This window comes from Indicator indicator, chromosome 26, assembly GCF_027791375.1.
Source record: "Indicator indicator isolate 239-I01 chromosome 26, UM_Iind_1.1, whole genome shotgun sequence".
Lineage (NCBI taxonomy): Eukaryota > Metazoa > Chordata > Aves > Piciformes > Indicatoridae > Indicator > Indicator indicator.
This window is the reverse complement of record NC_072035.1, coordinates 15,427,669-15,442,673: the sequence shown is the minus strand read 5'-3', so window position 1 is coordinate 15,442,673 and position 15,005 is coordinate 15,427,669.

Sequence of the window (15,005 nt, the reverse complement as noted above, 5' to 3'; positions counted from 1 at the left end):
CAGCACCTCTGCTCTGATGAGTTTGCAGTCAAAGCACTGAAGAAGGCTGTTCCACAGGAGCAGGTGGTAGGATCCACAGCTCTCCTCTCAGCAGCATTTCTTGATGGAGCTATAGAATGAGGGAGGAGAAGCTGCCACCCTCCACCAGCCCCTGCCTGCTTCTTGCAGGTACTTTTTAGAAGCCAGGAAAGAAGTTAGAAGCAGGAAATTATTTTGGTTTTTCCCTGATGTCCAACCTAACCCTCTCCTGGTGCAGCTTGAGGCCGTTTCCTCTTGTCCTCTTTCCTGGTGAGCCCAACCCCCACCTCATTCCAACCTCATTTCAGGGAGCTGTAGAGAGCAATGAGGTCTCCTCTCAGCCTCTTCTTCTCCAGACTAACCAACCCCAGCCCCCTCAGCTGCTCCCCACCAGCCCTGTTCTCCAGACCCTTCCCCAGCATCCTTGCCCTTTATTAGGATGTGGATGGCTATCATCTCTCCACCCATCCTTTCCCTGACTCCTGGCTGTGGGAGCCACCAGTGTCCTCAGCAAGCCACATTCATCACTGATGTGATGACCACAGAGAGAACCCCTGCTCACCTGAGAACTGAAGATGCAATTGCTCCCAGGAAAACACTCCAGCAAACTTGGGGCCAACATGATCAAGCTGCATCCAGCCTCAGCTCTCACCAAAAACACTGATCTTGCACTCCAGGAAGCTTGGTGCAGCACATCATTGTCTTGCTCAGGAGATGCAGCTCAGCTCAGCTGAAGGACATCACTGAACCAGGGCCCTTCTCTGAGTGCAGCCTGGAAACCACTGGGCACCCCTTCTGGACCACCTTGAGTGCTGTGTCCAGTTCTGGGCTCCTCAGTTTAAGAAGGACATTGAGATGCTGGAAGGTGTCCAGAGAAGGGCAACAAAGCTGGGGAGGGGTCTGGAGCACAGCTCTGTGAGGAGAGGCTGAGGGAGCTGGGGGTGTTCAGCCTGGAGAAGAGGAGGCTCAGGGCAGACCTCATTGCTGTCTCCAACTCCCTGAAGGGAGGCTGTAGCCAGGTGGGGGTTGGGCTCTTCTCCCAGGCAAGCAGCAGCAGAACAAGAGGACACAGTCTCAAGCTGTGCAGGGGAGGTACAGGCTGGATGTGAGGAAGAAATTCTTCACTGAGAGAGAGATTTGCCATTGGAATGTGCTGCCCAGGGAGGTGGTGGAGTCACCATCCCTGGAGTTGTTGGAAAAAAGCTTGGATGTGGGACTTGGAGCCAGGGTTTAGTTGTCAGGAGGTGCTGGGTGATAGGTTGGATTGGATGATCTCTGAGGTCTTTTCCAACCTGGTTGATTCTGAGATTCTGTGACATCCCTGAAGGTGTTTAAGAAGGGCCTGGATGAGGCACTTAGTGCCATGGTCCAGCTGATTAGTGAGGGTTGGGTGATCAGTTGGACTGGATGACCTCAGACGTCTCTTCCAACCTGGTTGACTCTGTGATGATTCTGTGATTAGGTAGGGAACATTCTGAAGCCAGCCAGGCTGGGAGTTGTTGAGGGTGGAGGAAGGAGAAGGGAGGTGTGGAGTGGAAATCTCCATCTTCAACAGACATCCTTTCAAATTCAGTCCAGCCTAAGCAACCCCACTGATGTCCCCCCACGATCTGTCTGAATTTGCTGTCAGCAGCTGAGGCAGCTCCCAGCCCCCATGTCCTTGAGCACCCCTGGCTGTGAAGCTGCCACTTTAGCCACAGCTTTACTCAACCCTTTGGGGCTGGTTTTTCTGATGACCACGATGCTGCTGAGCCTTCAGCTGGGTTTTCCCATGTATGTTGCATTCTATATGCTGCTAGGAATTTCTCCAAGGCTGTCACCAATAGCAACTGGGACGAAGGGAACCAGGAATGCTGGAGGGCAGCCAGAAGGATCTGTGGCACAGGACAGATCCCTTCTGAGTAGTGCAGGACGCATCCCACACCTGGGGGGAGGGGTAGGGCTGATGGCAGGACTTGGACGCAATCCCTTTCAGTTCCCCTCTGAGGGGAGAAACCTCTCACTGCTCAGATCTCCTCTCAAGCTGGAGTGATCTTTATCATTGATCTGGATGAGGGCACTGAGAGTACCCTCAGGAAGTTCCTGATGATACAAAACTGGGGGTGGGGGTTGGCTGACACCCCTCAGGCTGTGCTGCCATCCAACATGACCTGGACAGGCTGAGAGCTGGCTGCAGGCAAACCTCAAGGAGTTCAGTAGGGACAAGTGCAGGGTCCTGCACCTGGGGAGGAATAACAGCAGGCACCAGGACAGGTTAGAGGCTGCCCTGCTGGAAAGCAGCTCCACAGAGAAAGACTTTGGAGTTGCTGGACAGCAAGTTCTGCATGGGACAGCAATGTGCCCTTGGGGCCAAGAGAGCCAATGGCATCTTGAGATGTATCAAGCAAGATGTGTCCACCAGGGCTAGGGAAGTTCTTCTCCCTCTCTGCTCTGCCCTGCTGAGACCACAGCTGCAATCCTGTGTCCAGTTTGGGGCTCCCCAGTTCCAGAGAGACAGAGACCTGCTGGAGAGAATCCAACAGAGAGCCAGGAGGATGCTTAGGGGACTTGAGCATCTCCCCTGTGAAGAGAGCCTGAGAGCCCTGGGGCTGTTTAGTGTGGAGAAGAGAAGGCTGAGAGGGATCTGATCAATGTCTATCAATAGCTGAGGGGTGTGGGGCAAGTGGAGGGGGCCAGACTCTGTTTGGTGGTTCACAGTGATAAGCCAAGGAACAAGGAGTTCAAACTTGAACGTAGAAGATTTCAGCTCAACATGAGGAGAAACTTCTTTACAGTGAGGGTGACAGAGCCCTGGAGCAGGCTGCCCAGGGGGCTTGTGGAGTCTCCTTCTCTGGAGACTTTCCAACCCCACCTGGATGCATTCCTGTGCAGACTCCCCTGGGTGATGCTGCTCTGGCAGGGGGTTGGACCTGATGATCTCTGGAGGTCCCTTCCAACCTCTGATACCCTGTGATCCTGTGATCCTGGGATCCTGTGAAGCTGGGCTGGCACTTCATCAGGGCTCAGGACCCCAGCCTGGCAGTGCCTCTGCAGCCTGCCATGCTCTGCTCAGCAGCAACAGCAGGAGGGCTTGGGGGACCTCTGGAGTTGGAAAAGGTGCCAGAGAGCTACATCTTCTGGCCTCTTCCAGCAAGTGAGCATAGCTACAGAAGTGTTCATGTCCCCCCAGGGTGAAATGGTGAGCTGCAGCTTGCACCTTGCACCTGGGATAGGACAAGGGGCAATGGAGAGAAAGTGCAGCACAGGAGGTTCCACCTCAACAGGAGGAGGAACTTCTTCCCTGGGAGGCTCCCAGAGCACTGGAACAGGCTGCCCAGAGAGGTTGTGGAGTCTCCTTCTGTGGAGACTTTCCAGCCCCCTCTGGATGCATTCCTGTGTGACCTGTGCTGGATTCTCTGCTCCTGCTCTGGCAGGGGGGTTGGACTGGATGATCTTTGGAGGTCCCTTCATAACCCTTAACATCCTGTGAGCCTGTGCTCTTGTGACAGACAATGACCCATGTGAGGACCTTCCTCAGCTTCACCAGCATAGGCTGGGACAGGTGAAGCAGCCTTGGACTTGGAGCAGCTGCTGTGAAGAAGAAAGCTGCCATAGTTCTTCTGCAGCTCCTCAGCTCTGCATCCTGCTGCTAGGGAAGTGCTGTGCATTTTAGACTGACCACCCCAGCCCTGCTTCTCTGCACTGGAGCAGTCATGCCCTGGACCACAGCTCCACAGACCACCCTGCTGTGGTGACCATCACCCAACTGGGGCTTGTGATCCTTCTCTGGAGGCTTTCCAACCCCAGCTGGCTGTGTTCCTGTGTGAGCTGCCCTGGGTGACCCTGCTCTGGCAAGGGGTTGAACTGGATGATCTCTGGAGGTCCCTTCCAACTCCTAACATTCTGTGATTAAATGACTCTCAGGACCTGTGGCTCAAGATCCTGGCAACACTTCCCAGTTCCTCTGGACTGTAGGAGCACCTTTGATCTGTGGCACATCACAGGTGGCTGAGCTGGGTGAAGGCTGCTTACAGTGCAAACAAAGTGTGCATGAAGAGGAAGAGGACAACTATCTGGGTTATTAATAAAGGCAACTGGAGCACCCCACACGTGGAAAACACAGCACATGCCTTGCCCTGTCCTTGCAGCTCCACTTCACAGGCCTTGCCCCCCTCAGCAGCACACATGAGCAGGCTCATTATGTTCAAGATCCTTTGGAGGAGAGCAGGCATCACTGTGTCAGGCCCCCCTGCCAGGAGCAGAGCTGGGGAGCCTAGGTGGTTACTCAGCCCAGCCCACACACCCTCAAAATAAAGCTCTTCTCCTTCCCTTGGTCACAGCTGCAGCACAGGGTCTCACCAGGAGCACTGCAGGAGCCCCCAGCACAAGAGAGACATGGACCTGATGGAGAGGGTCCAGAGGAGGCCACACAGATGATCAGAGGGCTGCAGAACCTCTGCTGTGGGGACAGGCTGGGAGAGTTGGGGCTGTTCAGCCTGGAGAGGAGAAGGCTCCAGGAGACCTCAGAGCTGCATTTCAAGACCTGAAGGAGACCTCCAGGAAGGCTGGGGAGGGACTGTTCAGAAGGGGCTGTGGGGATAGAAGGAGAGGCAATGGATTGGAACTGGAGCAGGGCAGATTGAGGTTGGACATGAGGAGGAAGTTGTGCACAGTGAGGCTGGGGAGACACTGGAACAGGCTGCCCAGGGCTGTGCTTGAGGCCCCATCCCTGGAGACATCCAAGCTCAGCCTTGCTGTGTCCCTGTGCAGCCTGCTCTAGCTGGAGGTGTCCCTGCTGCCTGCAGGGGGGTTGGCCAGGATGCCCTTGGAGGGTCCCTTCCAGCCCAGAGCAATCTGTGACTGTGCTCTCAGGCAAAGCTCTGTGCTTGCACCTCTGCTCACAGTCAAAGCTGGACATGAAACTGGCCAGAACCCAGCACCCCCACATCCACCCCATGGACAGCTCTGCTCTGGATGGTGACACCACCACCACCAGATGTTTCATTTTATTTTCCCAGTGGGAAAACCAGAGAGCACAAAAATCTAGGCTAGCAATCCTGAAATGTGCAGAAGCTCTTTTGCTGGCAAAATCCTCTGCTGGGAACTGTTCTCCTGATTCCTGCAGGTCAAAACATGTCCATGGAGAGGTTGCATGTCATAGAATCATAGAATCATAGAATGGCCCAGGTGGGAAGGGACCTCCAAAGCTCATCCAGTCTGACCTCCCTGCACTCAGCAGGGACATCCCCAACTAGCTCAGGCTGCCCAGGGCCTCACAGAGCCTCACCTTCAATATCTCCAGGGAAGGGACCTCAACCACCTCCCTGGCCAACCTGGGCCAGTGTTCCACCACCCTCAGACTGAAGAACTTCTTCCTGACATCCAATCTAGATCTGCCCTTCTCTAGTCTGAAGCCATTGTCCCTCCTCCTGTCCCTGCAGGCCTTTGCAAACAGTCTCTCTGCAGCCTTCCTGGAGCCTCCTTCAGGTACTGCCAGGCTGCTCTCAGGTCTCCCCAGAGCCTCCTCCTCTCCAGGCTGAACACCCCCAGCTCCCTCAGCCTGTCCTCATAGCAGAGCTGCTCCAAGCCCTGAGCATTTTCCTGGCCCTCCTCTGGACCCTCTCCATCAGCTCCATGTCCTTCCTATCCTGAGGTCTCCCCACACCTGCACACAGACTCCAGCTGAGGTCTCCCCACACCTGCACACACGGACTCCAGCTGAGGTCTCCCCAGAGCAGAGCCAAGTGGCAGAATCTCCTCTCTGGCTCTCTGGCAATGCTGCTTTGGATGCAGCCCAGGCTGTGATTTGCCTTCTGGGCTGCAAGCTCACACTGCCTGCTCCTGGCCAGCTTCTCATCCATCAGCACCCCCAAATCCTTCTCCTCAGGGCTGCTTTCCATCCCCTCCTCCCCCAGTCTGTATTGACAGTGAGGATTGTTCTGGTCCAGGTGCAGAACCTTCCCCTTGCTCTTGTTGAACCTCATGAGGTTCACCTGGGCCCAGCTCTCCAGTTTCTCCATGTTCCTCTGGATGCCCTCCTGCCCCTCTGATGCATGCACAGCACCACTCAGCCTGGTTCATCTGCACACCTGCTGAAGGTGCCTTCAGTCTCTCTGTCTGTGGCACTGATAACAATATTAAGCAGCACAGGTGCCAGTGCAGACCCCTGAGGGACACCACTTGTCACTGGACTTCAAGCCATTGAGCAGCAGCCTCTGGATATCTGCTGCACACAGGAGGGGTGCAGCACATCTGCTGCTGGCTGTGCTCTGGGCACTGCTCTGGTTCTCAGGAACCGCTGCCTGCGTCCGTGGCTGCTCTCTGACTTGCACTGACAATGCTGTGGTCTCTCCTGCAGCTGAGTACCTGCTGAGGTGCAGTGGAAGATAATTGCCTCTTCTCTGAAGAATTAACAGCTCCACAGAGCAATTCATCTGAGATCCCTGCAAGTGAGCTACTCAGGGTTGCAGTTGTTAATGGATTTATCGAGTGGTTTCGATCCCGGGGCTCAGCTCCTCACTGGAAACAAGGCTGAGAAATTCGTTTGCCTGGGCTTTAACTTCTGCAAATCAGCCACTGCCTTCTCTTGTGCACTCACAGCACCAAAAGTCTCTCCTCAGTTGTCCCCCTCCTGCCACTCTGTCACCCCCACCATCCTTGCTTCTGCTCACAGAATCATAGGGTCGTGGAAGGGTAGGGGCTGGAAAGGACCTCCAGAGATCAGCCAGGCCAAGCCCCTGCTCCAGCAGGGTCCCCCAGGGCAGGGCACACAGGAACACAGCCAGGTGGGCTTGGAATCTCTCCAGAGCTTCTGCCCATCTGCCCAGCCTGTCAAGGTCCCTCTGCAGGACCCTACTACCCTCAAACAGATCAACTCCTGCCCCCAACTTGGTGTCATCTGCAAACTTACTAATGGTGGACTCAGTCCAACCCTCCTGCCAGAGCAGGGTCACCTAGAACAGGTCACACAGGAACTCACCCAAGAGGGTCTTGAGTATCTCCAGAGAGGGAGACTCCACAACCCCCCTGGGCAGCCTGTTCCAGTGTTCTGTCACCCTCACAGGGAAAGAATTCTTCCTCCTGTTTCCATGGAACTTCCTATGCCTCAGCTTCCCCCCACTGTCCCTTGTGCTGGCATTAGGCATCACCCAGCAGAGCCTGGCTCCAGCCTCTTGGCTCTCACCCTTTACCCTTTATAAGCACAGATGAGGTCACTTCTGCCCTGGCTGCTGAACCTGCAGTGTTTCTCACATCAGAGTCACAGAACCTTAGGGGTTGGAAGGGACCTCAAAGGATCCTCCAGCCCAAGCCCCCTGCTGGAGCAAGGCACACAGGAACACAGCCAGGAGGGGCTGGAAATCCTCCACAGAAGGAGACTCCACAACCTCTCTGGGCACCTGCTCCAGGCCTCCAGCACCCTCACACCAAACAAGTTTCCTCTCTGAGGTGAAGCTTCCTGGCTTCCAGTTTGTGTCCACTGCCCCTTGACCTATTACAGGACAGCACTGAGAGGAGCCTGCCCATTCTTGACATCACCCCTCAGGGACCTGTAAACATGGATCAGGTCCCCTCTCAGCCTTCTCCTCTCCAGGGCTCTCAGCCTTTCTTCACAGCAGAGATGTTCCAGCCCGGGAAAGAATAGGGGCTGTTCAGCCTGGAGAGGAGAAGGCTCCAGGGAGACCTCAGAGCTGCATTTCAAGATCTGAAGGGGACCTCCAGGAAGGCTGGGGAGGGACTGTTCAGAAGGGGCTGTGGGGATAGGAGGAGAGGCAATGGTTTGGAACTGAAGCAGGGCAGATTGAGGTTGGACATCAGGAGGAATTCTGCACAGTGAGGGTGGGGAGACACTGGAACAGGCTGCCCAGGGCTGTGCTTGAGGCCCCATCCCTGGAGACATCCAAGCTCAGCCTTGCTGTGTCCCTGTGCAGCCTGCTCTAGCTGGAGGTGTCCCTGCTGCCTGCAGGGGTTTGGGCAAGCTGCTCTTGGAGGGTCCCTTCCAGCCCAGTGCAATCTGTGAAGCTGTGTGCTGCATGTCTCCACCCAAGCAGGACCTCAGCTGATATTCTATCATCTCCTCATCGATTTCCCTGCACTGGGATGCTGAACGACTTTGCCTATGCTCGTTGGATCAACGAGGAAGGTGCAGGGCCCCTCGGTGCTCAGCAGAAAGATTCCATCAGGAGCCTCCTTCAGTCCAGCAGAGCTGATCAATAGCAGCCAACTTCAATCAAAACTACATCAATTAATAATTGCTTTTCAGCTCCTGGCCTTTTTGTCATGTCAGCTCTTTGGCAGAGGATCTCCAGACCCTCCCAAGCTCTCAAGCTGTGGCTGGTTGCCCAGGCAAGAGTCTCAGGGAGAGATGAGAGGAGATGAGATGAGACTCTACAGCCATGGACATGCTGCAAGCTCTTTGTCTAGGCCTCTAATAGCAAGTTAATAAAAGGTGAAAGAGTTGTCAGCACCTCCTCATGGCTAATCCCAGGTGAAAAGCACACCACTTATTTAAGGAGCCACATAAAGGATTGTTAAAGACATAACAATTACTTCAGGGCTTCCCAGCAGCTCTGGGGGAAGACAGCAGCTGAAAATGCACAGCAGCCAAGGAGGGAGTGAAAGAGAAATGGGAGAAAAACAAGAAAGGGAGAGGAAAAAAAAGGGAGGGAGTCCTCGTAGGAAGAGGAATTCTTTGTGAGGTTCACCCAATGAGCAAGCCTGGCTCTGCCCTCACGCTGTGCTGGGCTGCATGGGGCAGGCACAGGCAGCCTGGCAGCCAGCTGCAGCTTTAAGGGCAGGATGGATGTGGCTCTGAGCAAACTGAGCTAGTGTGAGGTGTCCCTGCCCATGCAGGGGGGTTGGAACTGGATGATCCTTCAGGTCCCTTCCAACCCTGACAGTTCTATGATTCCAAGCTGCAGGTTTGTCCCTTTGGGCTGTGGGCCACCAGCCTGGGATGCAGCACTCAGTGGGATGAGATAGAGCTTCCACACCAGAGCTGCTCCAGGAGGTGGTGCTTGGAGCACACCACACTCCAGATGTTTGACAGAATGTTAGAGGTTGGAAGGGACCTCCAGGGATCATCCAATCCAACGCCCTGCTAGAGCAGGGGCACCCAGGGCAGGTCACACAGGAACACAGCCAGGTGGGTTTGGAAAGGCTCCAGAGAAGGAGACTCCATAACCTCTCTGGGCAGCCTGCTCCAGGCCTCCAGCATCCTCACTTCTTTTTCTCCTCATGTTGAGGTGGAACCTTCTGTGTTCAAGTTTACATCCATTGGTCCTTGTCTTATTAGTGCACACCACCAAGCAGAGCCTGGCCCCCTCCCCTTGCCCCCCACCCCTCAGCTATTAATAGACATGGATCAGATCCCCTCTCCATCTTCTCCACACTAAACAGCCCCAGGGCTCTCAGGCTCTCTTCACAGGGGAGATGCTCAAGTCCCCTAAGCATCCTCCTGGCTCTCTGTTGGACTCTCTCCAGCAGGTTTCTGTCCCTCTTGAATTTGGGAGACCCAAAGGGGCACAGAGTATTGCAGTATTCAAGCAGATGGTTGGTCCATCACAGACAGGACAGCAACAGCCAAGCTCCACACCAGCATCATAAGCTGCATCTGAAAGCCCCAAGGGAGAGAGCCCTTGCCATGGGGCAGGGAGCAGGGGCTGGGGAGGTGCTGGGGGGCAGAGGTGCTGGATTAAAAACTGGCTGATGGCTGGGCCCAAGGAGTTGTGACAACCAGAGCTAACTCCAGCAGGTGGTCAGTCACCAGGGGTGTCCCCCAGGGCTCAGGGCTGGGGCCAGGCCTCTTTAACATCCTTATCAATGATCTGGCTGAGGGGATCCAGGCACCCTCAGGCACTTTGCACCAAGGTGGTGCAGGCTTGATCTGCTGGAGGCCAGGGAGGCTCTGCAAAAGGATCTGGCCTGGTTGGGTCTGTGGGTTGAGGCCAATGGAATGAGGTTCAACAAGACCAAGGGTTGGGTCCTGCACCTGGGGCACAACAACCCCATGGATGCTCCAGGCTGGGGGCAGAGTGGCTGGGAAGCAGCCTGGGGGAAAAGGGTCTGGGGGTGCTGGTGGACAGCAGCTGAAGATGAGCCAGCAGTGGCCAAGAAGGCCACCAGCAGCCTGGCCTGGATCAAAACCTGGGTGGCCAGCAGGAGTAGAGAAGTGACCGTGGGCTGTCCTGGGCTCTGGTGGGGCCACAGCTTGAGCACTGGGTTCAGTTCTGGGCACCACAGCACAGGAAAGACATTGAGGGGCTGGAGGGTGTCCAGAGAAGAGCAACCAGGCTGGGGAGGGGTTTGGAGGACATCAGATGAGGAAGGGGTGAGGGAGTTGGGGGTGTTGAGGCTGGAGAAGAGGAGGCTGAGGGGAGACCTCATTGCTCTCTCCAGCTCCCTGAAAGGAGGTTGGAGTGAGGCTGGGCTTGGTCTCTCCTCCCAAGTAACCAAAGACAGGACAAAAGGAAATGGCCTGAAGCTGTGCCAGGGGAGGGTTAGGATGGACATGAGGAAAAATTTCTCTTGCAAGAGTGGTGAGAGGTTGGAACAGGCTGCCCAGGGAGATGGTGGAGTCCCCATGCCTGGAGGTGTTCAGGAAGCTGCAGATGTGGAGCTTCAGGACAGAGTTCAGTCATGGTAGTTGGGTTACAGTTGGACTCCATGATCTTGAAGATGTTTTCCAACCTTAGTGGTTCTGTGATCCTCTGATTTCTCCTGTCTGCAGGAATGAAGCAGCAAGTGGGGCAGCCACCAGGTCCTTGAATCCAGAAGCACTAAGTCAATGCAAAGCCAAACATCCCAGAGAGGATGCTCCACCCCTCCCACTGTCACTGACCCAAGGAAATCCACCTGAAAGGATGTGTGACTGGGGGTGAATTTTAATCTGGAGAAGGGGAGGAGGAGGGAAGACCTCATCACCCTCTCCACCCCCCTCACAGGAGGCTGGAGCCAGCTGGGGGTTGGTCTCTTCTGACATGCACCAAGTGACAGCACAAGAGGAAGGCACCTCAAGTTGTGCCAGGGAAAGCTCACGTTGGGGATTAGGAAGAATTCTTTCCCAGCAAGGGTTCTCAGGCTCTGTCCCAGGCTGCCCAGGGAGGTGGTGGAGTGCCCATCCCTGGAGGTGTTTCCAAGCTGTGTGGATGTGGTGCTGAGGGACTTGGGTTAGTGGCAGTGGCTCAGCAGCAGGGCTGGGACTGGGAGCTCTGGGGGGCAGTGCTTGGACTTGGTGAGCTCCAAGGTCTCTCCCAACCTCAGCAGTTCCATGGTTCTGTGATTCTACCTCCTTGTCCTCCACCATCTGCATCAGTGGCCAGCCCTAGTCAGGGCAGGATTTGCTTTCAAACCCAAACTGATTCTCGCTGTCAAGCTCAGGAGGTGGAAAAGAGCTGAGCTCTTGATGCTTGCTGAGGAAGTTCTGCCAGTATCCAGGCTGGCCAAGGAAATCCACTCCCCTGCCTCTCTGCACATTTTGGCTCAGCAGCAGTGCTGTACTGTGAGCTCCGGGGGTGGGGGTGGGGAGTGGTTGGACTTGTTTAGCTCCAAGGCTGTCCTAACCTCAGCAGCTCTGTGGTTGTATGGTGCCATGCAGCATGGGCTGGTTAGTTTGGCAACCTGCTCACAGAAAATTCCTGAAGAGCAGAGAGGCAGCATGGTCTGAATGAATTATCTCTTGCAGATGACTCACTTGCCTCTAATTAGAGCTGAGCTTCTCAACACACAAATGTCAGTGAAAGATGTTAGAGTTCTTCTGCAGCTGCCACTCATTTCCTGGTGGAGAGATCAAGGCCAGAGCTATTAAAAAATTTTGGTAGTGGAAGTCAGGTGGAGAGGAGCCCTTGGTGGACTAAAATTGTCAATGGAGGAGTTTTGCCCTCAGGCATTCCAGGCCCACAAAAGCTCTCATCTATACCCCAGCCCCTGCCTTCTGCTGCCTTCCCAGCAGGCAGCCAAAGCCTTGCTCTGAAAATGTGGAGCTGCATGGAGCCCCCCCACACACACATCCATGGCTCCCAAAAGTGGTGCAGGGGAAGGGGACTTTTGCTCCTGGATTCTTCCTCACCCATATGAAGGAAAGGGAGGAAGAGAGGAAGAAAGCACAGCACCATGTGGATGGTCAGCCCTGAGTCCCTGCCTGTGGCTGCTGACTGCTTAATGGTCATAGGCTTGGTGACCTTACCAGGCTCCTCCAACCAGCTGTGGAATCACAGAGGGGTCAGCTTGGATGGCACCTCAGAGATATCTCCTCTAACCTCCCTGCCATGGACAGGGACACCTGTCAGCTAGCCCAGGTTGCTCAAGGACTCATCCAACCTGGTCCTGAGGTAGCCACAGCCTCTCTGGGCAATCCATTCCAGAGTCTCACCACCCTCAGACTGAAGAACTTCTTCCTCAGCTCCAGTCTAACCCTGCTCTCCCTCAGCTTCAAACCATTCCCCCTTGGCCTGTCTCTAGACACCTTCAGGAAAAGTTCCTCTGCAGCCTTCCTACAGGATCCCTTCAGCTATTGGAAGGCAGCTCTGAGGTTCCCATGGAGTCTTCTCCAGGCTGCACACCCCCAGCTCCCTCAGCCTGTCCTCATAGCAGAGGTGCTCCTGCCCTTGGATCATCTTTGTGGCCTCCTCTGGACTCACTCCAGCAACTCTGTGTCCTTCTCATGCTGGGGACAGCAGAACTGGAGGCAGGGTTGGAGGTGGGGTCTGAGCAGAGTAGAGCCAAGGGGCAGAATTCCCCTCTCTGTCCACCTGTGGCATGGGCAGGAGCACTCTGCAATGGGTTAGGAACCCAGAGAGTGGTGGTGAATGGTGCCACTGCCAGCTGGCAGCCAGGCACTGGTGGTGTCCCCCAGGGAGCAGTGCTGGGCCCCATCCTGGTCAATATCTTTATTGATGATCTGGACCAGGGGATTGAGTCCATCATCAGGAAGTTTGCAGATGACACCAAGTTAGGAGCAGGAGTTGATCTGTTGGAGGGCAGGAAGGCTCTGCAGAGGGACCTTGCCAGGCTGGACAGATGGGCAGAGCCCAACAGGATGGCATTCAACAAATCCAAGTGCCGGGTGCTCCACTTTGGCTACAACAACCCCAAGCAGCACTACAGGCTGGGGACAGAGTGGCTGGAGAGCAGCCAGGCAGAAAGGGACCTGGGGGTGCTGGGGGACAGGAGGCTGAACAGGAGCCAGCAGTGTGCCCAGGTGGCCAAGAAGGCCAATGGCATCCTGGCCTGCATCAGCAATAGTGTGGCCAGCAGGAGCAGGGAAGTCCTTCTGCCCTGGACTCAGCTCTGCTCAGGCCACACCTTGAGTGCTGTGTCCAGTTCTGGGCTCCTCAGTTTAAGAAGGACATTGAGATGCTGGAATGTGTCCAGAGAAGGGCAATGAGGCTGGGGAGGGGTCTGGAGCACAGCCCTGTGAGGAGAGGCTGAGGGAGCTGGGGGTGTTCAGCCTGGAGAAGAGGAGGCTCAGGGGAGACCTCATTGCTGTCTCCAACTCCCTGAAGGGAGGCTGTAGCCAGGTGGGGGTTGGGCTCTTCTCCCAGGCAAGCAGCAGCAGAACAAGAGGACACAGTCTCAAGCTGTGCCAGGGGAGGTTTAGGCTGGAGGTGAGGAGAAAGTTCTTCCCAGCAAGAGGAATTGGCCATGGAATGTGCCATGGATTGGATGTGGCAGGGTTTAGTTAGTCATGAGGTGTTGGTCTCATTTGACCTGTGCTGAAACCGCAAGGATTGGTCAACAGGCTTTAGTTCAGCACTTGGAGAGGTTTAGAAAAGAATTCCCTGCACAGGGAATCTCCTCAGGGGCTGCTCTACCTGCACAGTTTGGGTGAGTTTTGCCTGAAACAGGGGTAGGTGCCCTAGGGGCAGTCCTGATCACCTGGGCCTGTGCAAGGTGGGGGAGATCCAAGCTCAGGTCACCTCTTGTCTTCTGTCTGCTGAAGGCACACCCATGCACAGCTATCTCTGTGCTACCTTGAAGGGAATCACAGAACCATGGAATCACCAAGGCTAGAAAAAGTCCTTCAAGATCATGGAGTCCAACTGTAACCCAACCACTATGACTGAACGCTGTCCTGAAGCTCCACATCTGCAGCTTCCTGAACACCTCCAGGCATAGGGACTCCACCACCTCCCTGGGCAGCCTCTTCCAACCTCTCACCACTGCTGCAGCAAAGAAATTTTTCCTCATGTCCATCCTAACCCTCCCCTGGCACAGCTTCAGGCCATTTCCTTTTGTCCTGTCTTTGGTTACTTGGGAGGAGAGACCAAGCCCAGCCTCACTCCAACCTCCTTTCAGGGAGCTGGAGAGAGCAATGAGGTCTCCCCTCAGCCTCCTCCTCTCCAGCCTCAACACCCCCAACTCCCTCACCCCTTCCTCATCTGATGTCCTCCAAACCCCTCCCCAGCCTGGTTGCTCTTCTCTGGACACCCTCCAGCCCCTCAATGTCTTTCCTGTGCTGTGGTGCCCAGAACTGAACCCAGTGCTCAAGCTGTGGCCCCACCAGAGCCCAGGACAGCCCACGGTCACTTCTCTACTCCTGCTGGCCACCCAGGTTTTGATCCAGGCCAGGCTGCTGGTGGCCTTCTTGGCCACTGCTGGCTCATCTTCAGCTGCTGTCCACCAGCACCCCCAGACCCTTTTCCCCCAGGCTGCTTTCCAACCATTCTGCCCCCAGCCTGGAGCATCCATGGGGTTGTTGTGCGCCAGGTGCACACTGCTGAAGGGAGGGTTCAGAGACAAAAAGTGCCCAAATAACAGAGGTTAGCTGCAGTCCCTGAGGGAAGCCTGCTGGAAGAAGGAGCTGCCTCCTGCTCAGCATGCTGAGGAACATCTCAGCTGTTAACTCTGCAGCCCTCCAGCACTTGGGAGCTCAGGGCTGGTTTATTTTCCTAGGACAGATGGCAGACAGAGCTCTTCTGGAGGGGCAGATGGTTGTCCCCCTGTGAGTGACACAACACCACCAAACCCAAAAGCTGCATGGTTCAGCTGCAGAGTAAGCAAAAGAGTTCTGC